The sequence below is a fragment of the Apis laboriosa genome, unplaced genomic scaffold (genome assembly GCF_014066325.1).
Source record: "Apis laboriosa isolate Shangri-la unplaced genomic scaffold, ASM1406632v1 scaffold42_cov153, whole genome shotgun sequence".
Classification (NCBI taxonomy): domain Eukaryota; kingdom Metazoa; phylum Arthropoda; class Insecta; order Hymenoptera; family Apidae; genus Apis; species Apis laboriosa.
The window spans coordinates 715,246-727,678 of record NW_025223257.1 but is presented as its reverse complement, the minus strand read 5'-3'; the positions used below and the strand labels follow the sequence as shown (position 1 = coordinate 727,678).

Here is a 12,433-nt window from a genome sequence, read left to right as displayed (position 1 = left end):
GAAAAATGTCAATCGATCGTGTATCCAATTTGTGCGTGAGAATAAATGGAGAGGAGAATCTGTTTGCCCCGTCCAACTATATATTTTTCGTCGAGTTGTCTTTGGGAAGGGGGAGAAGGGGTCGAGAAGGAGATGAACGAGAGGTATCCACTTTCAACGCGAAAACCGATGAAATTGGAGTAATCGATCGACAATTATTGGAATTGATGACTCGAACCGGTGCACTCTCGGTTCGATTATAAATATAGGAGAGAGGGAGGGGAAGAGGAGGGCAAATTAAAGGGCAAAAAAAGCAGAAAGAGGGAAAGAGAGAGAAAGAGGCTATGTCCGCGATGAACAAGCATCATAAATTGCTTGTCGAGATCACGCGCGCTATATTTAATTTTTCGATAGACGCGTTTCATCAACTCGAGCTTGTGAACGATCCCTGGCTTCCTCTGTCTAGATTCAATTGTCGCCCGAAATCGAATTAACGTTCCGTGAATTATCGCTTGAACAGATGGATTCTCGTGCGATCACACTTTTAAATACTTCATCAGACGTCCTACGTCCATTTCGTAGTCGGTCGGCCGTACTGGAAAAATACCAACGCGTCGTGTCGCGAATTAAAGTGACGTCGATGGCACTGCATACAGGGCAAAACAGAATGAATCAAGGATGGGAGGGGGAGGGATGAATCGTGTTGAATCGTGTCGAGAAATTTCCGCTCCTCCCAGAGACCGTTAAAAAAGTAAAGCGGATAAGAGATGTGAGAGAGAGAGAGAGAAAGAGAAAGAGAGAGGGTGGAAGAAAAAGAGCATCGATCAAGATTCGGCCATTTTCGCGGCCATTTGTCGAAAGAAATTTAACGCCGATTTCGTTTCCGAGAGAAGGTCGGCTCGTGTTTTCACGTTGAAACGAAAAAAGCCTCTCGTTTTCCTTTTTTTTATTTTTTTTTTTTTTCCCCTCCGCGATTGTTCATCGACCAACTACTCTTGCTTGACAAGACATTCGCTGCAGATGACGCGAACATGCGTATCATGATGAGTTTTCCTATGCCCTGACTCATGCTGCGTTATGAATTTATTCAAGAAATATATATATATATATATATACATATATACTTTATTACATATTTTTGTATATGCACGAATGTTTCCATCAATATGCATACGCAATTTTTTTTAGACACTTGGTCGCGTTTCGCAATTTCATAACTGTATCGTCAAAAAAATTGCCGGGAAACTCCAGCGAAAAACTCTCTTCAATTTTTGACGAGCATTGAATTTATTAAACGATATTTCAATCCTTCGTTAGTATCGAATCGACGATAATCGCTTCTTTTATCAACGATCGACGACATATGCGAAACACTGGCCAGCGATTAATGACCGAACAGTGCTCGAGAAATAATTTGAACGGGTCCGCTATTCGCAATTACCGTCGCGTTCGGCTGCCGTTCGTAATGAACGCGGGGGAGGGGAAAAAATAAATTTCAATTAAAACTCGTTTCGAAGGAATTCATCAAACCTGCGGCCTGGTCCTTCCCGTCGTTTCCCCGGCATCAATTTCGCGGAGGACAAACAACGTCGACGACTTTCACCAACTTTTCCGACTTTCTCTTCGCCCATTAATGACCGCGACACTCTTTCCCTTTCTCTCTCTCTCTCTCTCCTTTAACGACCGACACCCATCCTTCTTTTTCCCCCAGGATCTTGGCAATCCACGGATCATTTATAACCATAAGAGGCTTTTTCGAAAGCGTCAATACGAATCTCGTTCCGGACAAATTATCCTTGGCTCTGGAAATAACGTTCAACTCGATTTGTTTTTCGTTTCGCACGCGCGTGGGAACACACCAAAGTTGGCAAAGCGACGAAACAAAGGTATCCGCGGAATCGAGCGTTGCTGCAACCAGTTGTTCGAGACGCGAGGGAGGGAGCTGCTTAATTGCACTATTGTCCCAAAGATGTCGTAATCGAATAAAGTAGCAACTCTGGAAGCGAGTATTAATTAATTTATTCGGCGAGCTATCGGCTCGAGAGCTCTCTTAGATATTAACGAGCCGAATCCACTAACGAAAATGAATTATCGCCAATCTTAAATCATTCTTTCATCCCCGCCCCGTGGAATCGGCGAGGATCCTAATAAAATTCTCCCAATATAATGCGTACGAAATTAACGTCGAGACAAGGGGATAATCGAATCTGGGAAATGCCATGGAAATCCATCGGCTCGAGAGTTTCTCCTGCGCCGCTAATGAAAATGAACGTCTCCGCGTCAACGACGATTTCTTTCCCCACCGAGTTGTACGGGCCTGATAAAAATTCTCGAATAATCGTGCGCGCGAAATTAATCAACGAGGCGAGGGGATCGAATCGAATCCGAAAATCCCTTAAAATCCATCAAGAGTTTCTTAACCGCTAATAGAAACGAACGTCGCCGCGTGAACGATGATTCTTCCCACCCTCCCCCATTATAATAATAAAATTCTCGAATAATCTTTTGGATCGAATTTGGAAATCATTCGAAAATCTATCACGATTATCCTTTCAATCGCTATTATCCTAGCTTATTAACGAAAATATATATCGTTGCAATTTCGAATCGAGTCGAAAATCGCTTGAAACAATCAAGATTTCCATTTCAATTTCCATTTCCGATCAAATGGCTCGGGCACAAAGGCAAAACGAGACGTTTCTAATCGAAATCGTCGATCGAGTAACGATTATTATTCGAAAACTGGAATTTGCCGGGGGAATTTGGATCGAATTAGAGATGGTTGATGGTTTTAGATGCGTGGGCGTTTCTAAGCAGCTTTGAGCGGGCTTCGAGAGGCGGCTAAGAGGCGAGCCACCCCTTAATCCGCGGATCTCGTAAGCTTGTGTAAACGGAAAGTCCTCGGTCGAAGAGGAGGGAACTTAGTTACACGGGGGCTAATGGAAGGAAGCACGGGGCTAAACAATATGGGCAGCGACACGCTGATAAAGTTGGCCGGCCCAAGAAACGTAATTAAGGGTGCGGAAGTTAAGTTAATTTTGAAATACCGAGTTACTCGTGTCGTCGGCTTCGGCCCAAGACCACCACCACCACCACCACCGCCACGACCACGGCTCCAACTCGAACCCTGTAAATCAATTCGACATCTCGGCGTGGCTCGACGTAAGTTCGAGCGTTGGCGCGACAGGAAAGGAAACTTTGAGCGAAAAGATCCCGATTCTGAACTGATTTTTTGCGACATCCACCGCGATCGTTCGTTAAATTCGAAATTACTTCGAATTTAATTGCAAGATGGAAGTGGTTTTATCCAACTGCGTCGATAAACGTGACGGTTCAAATAGAGATTTTTCGAAGACCACTGGGTGTTCCATCGGTTCGCAAACAAAATTGTGACTCGAGTGATAGAATTTTATGGGGTGAAATAAGGGTTTCGAGGAACGGAGGTTTCGAAACGATGAATGGATGTGGAGGAAGAGCGCTCGAAAGAGGAGAGTACTCGTGATTTTTGGAGTGGCCACGCCGAATAGAATAAACACAGCGGATTTTACTTAATGATCACCCGCTCAAAGCTCGGTCGCGTACTTGAAATACGTGCATCATCTTTTTCCAAATTGATTGCAAGCAAAACGGTTGATTGCGGCCAAAATACGAATTAATGCAAGAACCATCGACTCGATGTATCGGGTCGTACGTAATCGCCGAAATGTTCATTATCCGAAGGAACTTGCCATAAACGATGAAACTTTATTTTCCACCCTCTTGAAAAACAAATTCTCCATCACCTGCCACGTGAAACTCGCAAGTTTTAATTAAACGGGAAAATCGTGGCTCCGCGTTACGCCTTGAATTTCGCGAAATATTTTTTGATCCATTCAATTCGCGCGATCAGAGGTAATTTCAAACAATTTCTAATTACTTGCTCAATTACTCGCTCGCAAAAATGATCAAACTTTAAACTTAAAAAATTTCACCGATAAATTTCGGTCGATAATATTTTCCTATTGGCGCGCGAGAAACGTCGGCCGATAATCATCAGCGGAAAACGGTGGACGATTTCTGAATCGCGTCGCGAGATACGTTTTTCTCGCAAATCCATTAAAAGAATTTTCGTCGGGTCCCGTTCGATTTGAATTATGAAACAGCGGGAAAATCCTCGAAAAGCTGGTTGAAACGTGGCGCGCGTTATTGTCGCGGAACATTACAACCGGTCGCAATATTGGGAAAAAGAGGCGAAGCGAAACGAGGGGGGGAGGGGGGAGGGAGGCGACTCGCGAGAAGTCGGAAGAGAAAACGGTACCGGTTGCTCTGTCCCATGAATAAAATATGAATCAACCGGGTGTGTGTGTGTGTGTGTGCTGTGTTTTTAGCGAATGAAACGCGGTTTCCTGGAGGGGCGGGTTTTCATTTCGCGTTACAGGGGGTGGGAGAAGAGGACGCGTAATTTTTCATCCCTGTCAGGACGGGCATGGAGCGTAATAAAGGAAACGCGCGCATCCCCGTCGATTCTTAAATTGCGCAATAATTTCCTTTCGCCCTCAGCGTGGAAAACGAACGAGGAGAAGAATCAAACGGGTATTCCGTTTCCAGCGATCGACGACGTGTCCAATGTTTTGAACATTCTGAATATTCACGAAGAGAGAGAGAGAGGGAGAAATTGAAGAGGATCGATTAAAGGATCGTTTCGAATGAATCGTCGACAGGAGATTTTCAACGTAAGAATCGGCCCCATTATTGTCCACCGGACGAGCCTTTCTGTGAAATTGAAATTGAAAATACACCGCGTCATCGTAGAAATGGATTTTCGCCGTTCTTTCTTTTTTATTTTTTTATTTTTTTTCATAGGGAGCGGCGCAATTTTAAAGATAAAGAAGTAATCCTTATATTTGTACCCGTTATATATATCACGATCATCCGAGATTCTTAAAACCTTGTCGCGTAACGAATATCAAGGGCGGTATAATCTGGCGAACAAACGGCGACTCCTCTCGAGCATCCTCTCCATTCCGTGAAAATCCTCCCCCAAAGAATATCCTTCTCAGTTCGGGGTCGGGGCGAAGTCGACTGTGCTCGCCTCTCGTATCGTTACCATTGAAACTTTTGAAAATTGTCAAACGTGAGTGGAAATAATCGTACATTATCTAATTTTTGACCGCATTTACATACAAAACAGCAAAGTTTGATCCGCAAGACAATATCCACCGGGATTGTCGAGGCAGAGTCACCGTTTGTTCGCCGTTTCAAACTCCAAAATTGTCAAGTATAAGTCTAAATAACCGGTTACAATATTCAGCTAATTTGACCGAACGAATTTGCCCAACAAAACCTCAAACATAGAATCCCTCCCTCCCTCCCCCCTCCCCCGTGGAATTAATCCCGAAGTTAAAGTCAAGTTAGCGTACGCTTGACCCGCGCCATTCAAACTTTAAAACTGTCAAATGTAATTCTAAATAACCGGCTGCGATACCGTATTCGACTAATCTGACCGCATTACATACACACACACGACTACGAAATTCGACACACAAGATCCACAGAGCGTTCCTTCTTCGTCTTGCATCGTCTCGAAAGAAGAGTCACGTTGACGCGTGGCCCTTACGCCACCATCGAAACTTTAAAATTACTATGGTGAGTCTAAATAAGATACGTATCCAGCTAATTTGACCGCGTTCACACATAAGACCGCAAAGTTTGTCGTTAAATCATAGGGCAGACGGTCCGGGCAAGACAACGGAGAGGGGCAGGGGGTGGAGGGAGGACAAGTCTCGCGGTTGTTAAACGCATTCACCAAGAACTTAGTTGAGCAAGTTTGGTATCAGGAGGACGAGAGAAAGAGGGAGACAGAGAGAGAGAGAGAGAGAGAGAGAGAAGAGGGGGATGCGCATATGCACGAGAAGATAGGGGACGCGAAGTACTTCCGATATTTGCGACGAAGCCCGATCTTCGAAACCTGGATGTTTGGATTAAGATATCGGAGCAGTTTGCTTATTTCGTAATATCGCCTCGTCAAAGATTTATTCATCCAGTGTACAAACGTTAATACTCGTTCATTCGAGTCGAATTGGTTAAAATTTTTTGCAAAATTTTAAGTATAATAAATGGTCATCTCCTCTTTCTTCAACGCATTCCGTTGTATAAATCAAAGACAACGGAGCAAGCAGTCTCGCGAATCGTTGAAGAGAATTTTGGAAAATTTGCGAAAGAACGCGAGAATTTTTTTTTTTTAGTAAAAAATTGAAGGCGAAGGAAAAAGATTAAATAGAAGAACCGAGAAGAATATTATATAGGCGTGAATCGAGGCAATTTCGAAGCCTTTCGAGAGTAGAAAAATCGATCGACTCGGTAGGAGATTCGGTAATCCTCCACGCCGAGTAGCGAGAACACCGCTTCTTCCGACCGGGTGAGAGAACACCGAGGGAGAAAACGATTTATCGCCTCCCGGCCGCTTGTATTTCCACTGTTCCTCTCTCATTTCCCCTCCCGGATCTCCCGAACGTGTCATGACGTCGCGTGAAATTCCTCGCTTTTTCTAGATGCGGCCACTATTTTTTCGCCTCTTTCGGGCGGAAAATTTCCTCGTTGGGGGCTCGTAGACTGGTGGGTATTAGCCGAATTTCAACGATAGATCTGCAGTCGGTTGGTGAAAAATCGTCGAGTATCGGATATCGGTGGATTAAAGCACGATAAATCGCACGATGCCTCGATTTGTTTCGTTATCTCCCGTGAATTTCTTCTTTCGCTTCTTTTTTTTTTTTTTTTTTTTTCAAACGATTAAGAAAACGCGATGGAGCAACGCGTTGGATGGGGATGGGGAAGCGAGATAAATCATCGCGTTACACAGAAAGCGGAAAACTCTATGGCGTCGCTGCCTAGAGAAATTTTCAACGATTCTTTCGAGGTTGGACGAATTCCAAACACAATCATCGGGAAAGATTCATCGCGATTTCGACGCGATTTTACCGAAATTTTACTGCGTTAAATTTAAGGGAAAGAGGTTTGAGTACCTCGGTATTTTCAACGATATTTTACGAGCGAGGCCACGGCCTTTATTTTGCCCCGCATTATCAACGAATTTATATTTCAAAGAATCCTCTCCTCCCCTCCCCACTCCTCCTTTTCGCACCAATTTATATACACGCGAAAACGCGCGATTTATTCGATTCAATTTACTCCTCCAACAGTCCCGTAAAGTCGCGTTAATGCGATTATAATAATGCATCCTCGGTTCCAAGATTTATTCATACGCAAAATAGTAGAGCGCAGACGTTCCATCCTAGATACGTGGCTCCCACGTTTCTGTGCCGCGTACGTGTTTCAGAATGTTTTATAAGCGTTGAAAGTAACTTTGATAAAGATAGAGAGGGAGTGGAAAATATCTGGAAAAATCGCGGAGAAATTACATCCGCGATACTAATGCATCCGATACGCGGAGAGAAATTGCACCTCGAACACCCCATCGCCATTACGACGGGGATAGAATATATAACCCGTTCAATTCTTCGCGTTTGACTTCATCACTTTTGATTACATCGATATACGGTTTTATTTACCTCGATCCTCGTAGAGAAGATCTTTAGATCCAAAGAGGCGGTGCTCGATTTCATTTCACAGATCGTCTCGACGATAACAAAGTGTATATTATTTTTTTATTTAGAGATCGATCGGAATGAAGGGAGGAAGAAAGGGAGGAAGAAGAAGAAGAAGAAGATAAAAAAGAGTAAGTTGCCTACTTCGGATCTTAGATTATAATGACAATTATATCGGATTGTGTTTTCAAAATCCTTGAAAATTCCTTCGAGGGGGAACGATGGAAAAATTCCGACGACCTCTCTCATTTCTCGCTTCCAATCGATTATTGATTAACTTTAATGCAATGGATCTTGGCTGAAATATATCCTCGTTCATAAGTTTCCAAGGTTTCCTACTTTCCGAGCCTTATTAAAATGGATTATAATAAAATATTTAATAAACAAGCGCCTACTTGGATGAACGCCTTTTGAACTTGGCTTTTGTAATTACGACCGGTTCATTTACCCAAAATAGTATCAAATATCCCCGTTGCTCGTGGAAACCAGTGTACCTATATAATAAATTCAACCCTAGGTTGATATTCTTCAACCCACCCCTATTCGAGATACTTGACGTAGCAGAAGAAGACCGAACGTCGAACAGAAGCTCTCTGTTTACTTAATCATCAAGATTATGCGCATAAATTAAACGACACACGCTTTATCCACCACCATCACCGCGATGCGATAAGGGTGTTAATAGAGCAGCCTAAGTACACAATGGTTGCAGCGTAACGAAAATTGCCTTCGTACGAGATGACACCACGGTATGTACGATTCGTGGAATCTCGAAACGAGAGGCGAATCGTTCTATTTTTTTAAACCATCATTCATTCTAATCACGATTTATTCTTCACGGATCGATTAAAATATCCTCGATTCGACTATTTCTTTCGATCGTTTATAATTCAATAATTTCGTTCTAGAGAAAATTTTCACGTGGCCAATCACGTGGATGGTATAAGATAAATTTAATTTCTAATCTTTCCGATAACCAAGAAAATTTACAGATGTAAGATAATTGTCCGAAAATATTATTTTCCATCTCTATTCTTCGAATATTATCATTTCGAATGGTCCAAGTTTGTTCACGATAAGATATGATTCAAGTTAGGACGATATCCGAATCTCGAATCGATGGAATTATTATTAAGTGGAAGTCGTAAAGGTTGGAGATAAATGGAACTTGATGTGTAATTGTTAGTATTACTTCCCTCTTTCAATTTCACGGTGGAAGACAATGGAAGAGACGGCGAGAGGAGAAGAAAGGGAGACGCTGAATAATCAGAGATAATCAAATGATACCGAATTACACGCGGGATCACAAAGCTCCTATCCTCTTCCTCGTCGGAGCATAAGATGTCGCCTCTTCTTCTCTCGCTTCTCGAGAGTTAACTTCGTAAAGCCTTCGCGTGCTCGTATTGCTGTAAGCGTGAATGAATGGATATGTTCGTACTTTCCATGACAGGGCTTGAATTGTGACTGTGCAAACAAAGATGTACAGGTTGATCTGCATTTAAATGATCAAAGTTTCTCGAATGGCTCGCTACGAAGCATCCCTTAATTCGTCGGATAAACGCGGTATTACCAACATCTTTGGTACACTTTTTTTTCTTTCTTTTGTTTTCTTCTCCTTACGGATTATCTCCGCGCGAGAGACGAGAGAAAAGGAAAAGAGGAGAAGGAGACAAAAATCTCGACGCAAATCTCTTCCCATATTTCTTTCGAAGAAATTCAGGAAGGGAAAGTAACCCTCCGTAAACTTTATCCTTCGGGAGGATATCAATCTGTGAGAAATTTGTATCAAGAAGCACGTCGCGTAACAAACGTTTACCACGTCGAAACCACGCTTTTCCATCCTAAGAACCGATCTCATGCCGGTGACAGTAGCTTCCGTTCGAGGGACAAACTCGCCTCCCATAAATTGGCCAAAGTTTCTCCCCCTCCCCCTCCCCAGTTTTTGCACGGAAACCGCTCAAACTTTCACGAGAGCATAGCTATCGTCGTAATTTCGCCCAACGTGTGCGCTCAACGACGACACCCGTCGACATCCGACATCGTCGTTGAGAAATACGATTCAACGAGTCCCCCCTCGAACAATTATCAAGAGATCGCAACGCAACAGTCATTCACGCATGCTCGAGTCGACATTCTTTCAAACGCAAGTTTTTCGAAACTCGACAATTTCGCGGACAGCGAAATACGCTACTTCCTTTTTCTCCCCCCTTTAGAGTTCGTCGCCCATTCCGTCTAAATTTAACCCTAAACCGTGGAATTTTTAATACCTGCTCGTGGCCCTTAATCAAGAGAGCAACGCGGCTCTATCCCCGACCGCCGCAGAACGAGTCCAGGAACGGAGGAAATGGCCTGGATCCCGTCTAATGAAACCCGGGCGAAAAAGCGTTTGCTTTTTCTCGCACCGAGAAAGTCTCGTGGCTTTGGAAAAAGGGGAAAAAAGAGGAAGAAGAAAAGAGAAAGGGAAAAAGAGCTTCGTCTTTGCGTTAACCACGACGAACCAGGATGTACACAGAGAGAGATAGAGAGAGAGAGAAAAAGAGAGCGTGTTACCGTCACATTATGTAATTAAAAAACTACGAACGATACGAACGCTTCGTGAAACAAACTTTGTTGGCCTTGTACAGTCCTGTTCCCTATCCTCGACTCGTTATAATAATTTTCCCCTTTCTTTTTTTCCTCTCACAGTGGGTGATAAAAATTTTATCCCTCCCCCCTCGATAACCCTGTTCTTGGATAAGAAAAAAGAAAAAGAAGGAAGGGACAATTGTGCGAATTTATTTACCTTCTATCTATCTATCCGTCTGTCGAGGAATCGAAACGAGAGGAATCGAAACGAGAGGAATCGAGGAAAGAGTTAACTCGATCAAGAGGAGCCGAGAAAATGTCTCTCCAAGGGGACGTTTCCCGGGGAATTTGTATCTGTATCACGTTACGTTCGATGACGATTCGTTACGTACGGTTGGTTACGTGTACCATCAGGAAGCGTAATTCGATTAAGAAGTCTCAACTAGATCGAGTCGAAAATGGGCATCGACGAGGGGGCCTGCGACGAGGGGGCTGTCTCCATCTCTTGGATAATAATAAAAAATTCAACTTCTTATCTACGTGCCGCTTACCGGTCGAATATCTCACGGATGGAAGGAAGCTAAACCTCTCAGAGATTCGGTTCAAATATATCTGGCGACAGTGCAGGCACGTACGCTCTATACAGTTTTTGTCCGGTTACGTGACCGAATTATGAAGTATCGTTTCTAGCCAGGGGGGGAATGGAAAAGGAAAGAAAAGAAAAGAAGAAAAGAAAAAAAAAAAAGGAAGAAATATTTCATTTGCATGCTGACGTTTTCCAACGTCTTCGTGGCCAGACTGTTCCATAAGTAATCCCCGCACCTTTCATCTGCTTTTGACATTCGAAATACGAGGATTTATCGTTTCAAATTTTTTTGCGAACGAGATAGGACAGATTTATTCCTCGTCGAATATTAAATAGATATGTATATATATATGCATATACTTTGATAACAATGGTTCCTCGAGGAAGTTATCGAAAAGAGTTTTCGACAGATATTCGAAAACTTCTTGCCTTCGAATGCAAGATGAGGGGAGAAAGGGTAACAGCTTTTCCAATCGCGATTAGTTCGTTGGAAAATTGACATGGAGGGGAATATTCTCTACTAAAAGGTAGAATCGTGTCGAAAAAGAAAGAAGCGTGTAACGTTCGTGACAAGTTTCACGGTAAATTCGCGGATTTCGTTTGAAAACGGCAAGAGTCTCGATTTTCTGTTTGATAGCTAGGTAAACGATCTAGCTCCGATCGAAAGCATACGATGGACCCTGTCGGTACGATGTTCGTTGTTATCGCCATCCACAGGCGCCACGTATAATTCAATTTTCGCCTTTGGTATTTCGAGAAGCTGGCAATTCGACGGAATATTCGCCGAGATTCTTACCTATTCCCCTCTGACGAGAAATTGTCAACGAATCGTACGTATTCTTCTCGGAAATTTTGACAATTAAACCGAATGATAACGCGTAGACAGATAGATGGAACTATGATAATTGAAAAGTTCAAGTAGAAAAAAATTTATATTGAATTTTTCGAAATATTGTATCTAAATACAATCGGTGAATCGAAAAGGGAAACATTTCCGGTTAAAAGCTAACGAATCCATATTGTTGGAAAGCTTTTTTTTTTTTTTTTTTCGGATTGAAAGCCGAATCGTGGGATAATCGGCCAATGGGGATTATATAAAGTTAACGTTTGCTTTTAAAAATTGCCCTTACCTTGATTCCCAACACGCCGATAAAATTCCATTTCCCTCCGTTCGAAACGTTCGTCCAGAAATCCATCGCATCGATCAAACTACCACCATTACCATTGCCACTTTCAATTTATTTCTCCCGCGCAATAAATCGTACTCGTTATTCCTAGATTAATCTCCCTCGAAACGGTTTCTTAGATTCTTCCTCCTCTTCGAAGATCCGTTTTTCTCCTCGGGGGTGGGGGGAGGGGGAAAAAATCAAGGAAAGCGGGGAGCACGTAGTAAAATCGAGAAACACGTACGAAACACGATCCTTCCGTCCGCGAACAACGGCCGTTTAAACCACGAATGGAGGAGAAGTGGCGGCGGCCACCGGTTGAAAAGCCGGTTTGTCTGCAAAAGCTTGGTCGGCTTTTCTTGCTCGCGTCCGGCCTCGTGTCGACACCAGCCGATACCAAGGGCTAAGGAAAAACTGGTGACTTCGTTACGGATGCTAATGAAAGGGGATCCGCGACAATTGAAGCGGATTTGCTCGGGTAGTGGGGTGAACGGTGGAGGAACACGATGAGAGACACAAGAGGGAAATAGGTTTCACGCACGAGCCGACGTGTT

At 43.2% G+C, this 12,433-nt stretch overlaps 1 protein-coding gene across 5 annotated transcripts in view; it reads right to left on the bottom strand.

Annotated features, from left to right (window-relative positions):
- The window catches only part of LOC122716196 (5-hydroxytryptamine receptor-like), a 107,126-nt gene that overhangs the window by 32,526 nt on the left and 62,167 nt on the right, over positions 1-12,433 (bottom strand). The window contains exon 1 of one of the 5 annotated variants that reach the window (XM_043939060.1): positions 11,844-12,081. The exons of the other annotated variants lie outside the window; for them this stretch is intronic. The gene's annotated coding sequence lies outside the window, so the exon portion shown is untranslated. Of the gene's footprint in view, positions 1-11,843; positions 12,082-12,433 lie in introns of those variants that run through there. 5 annotated transcript variants of the gene reach the window in all.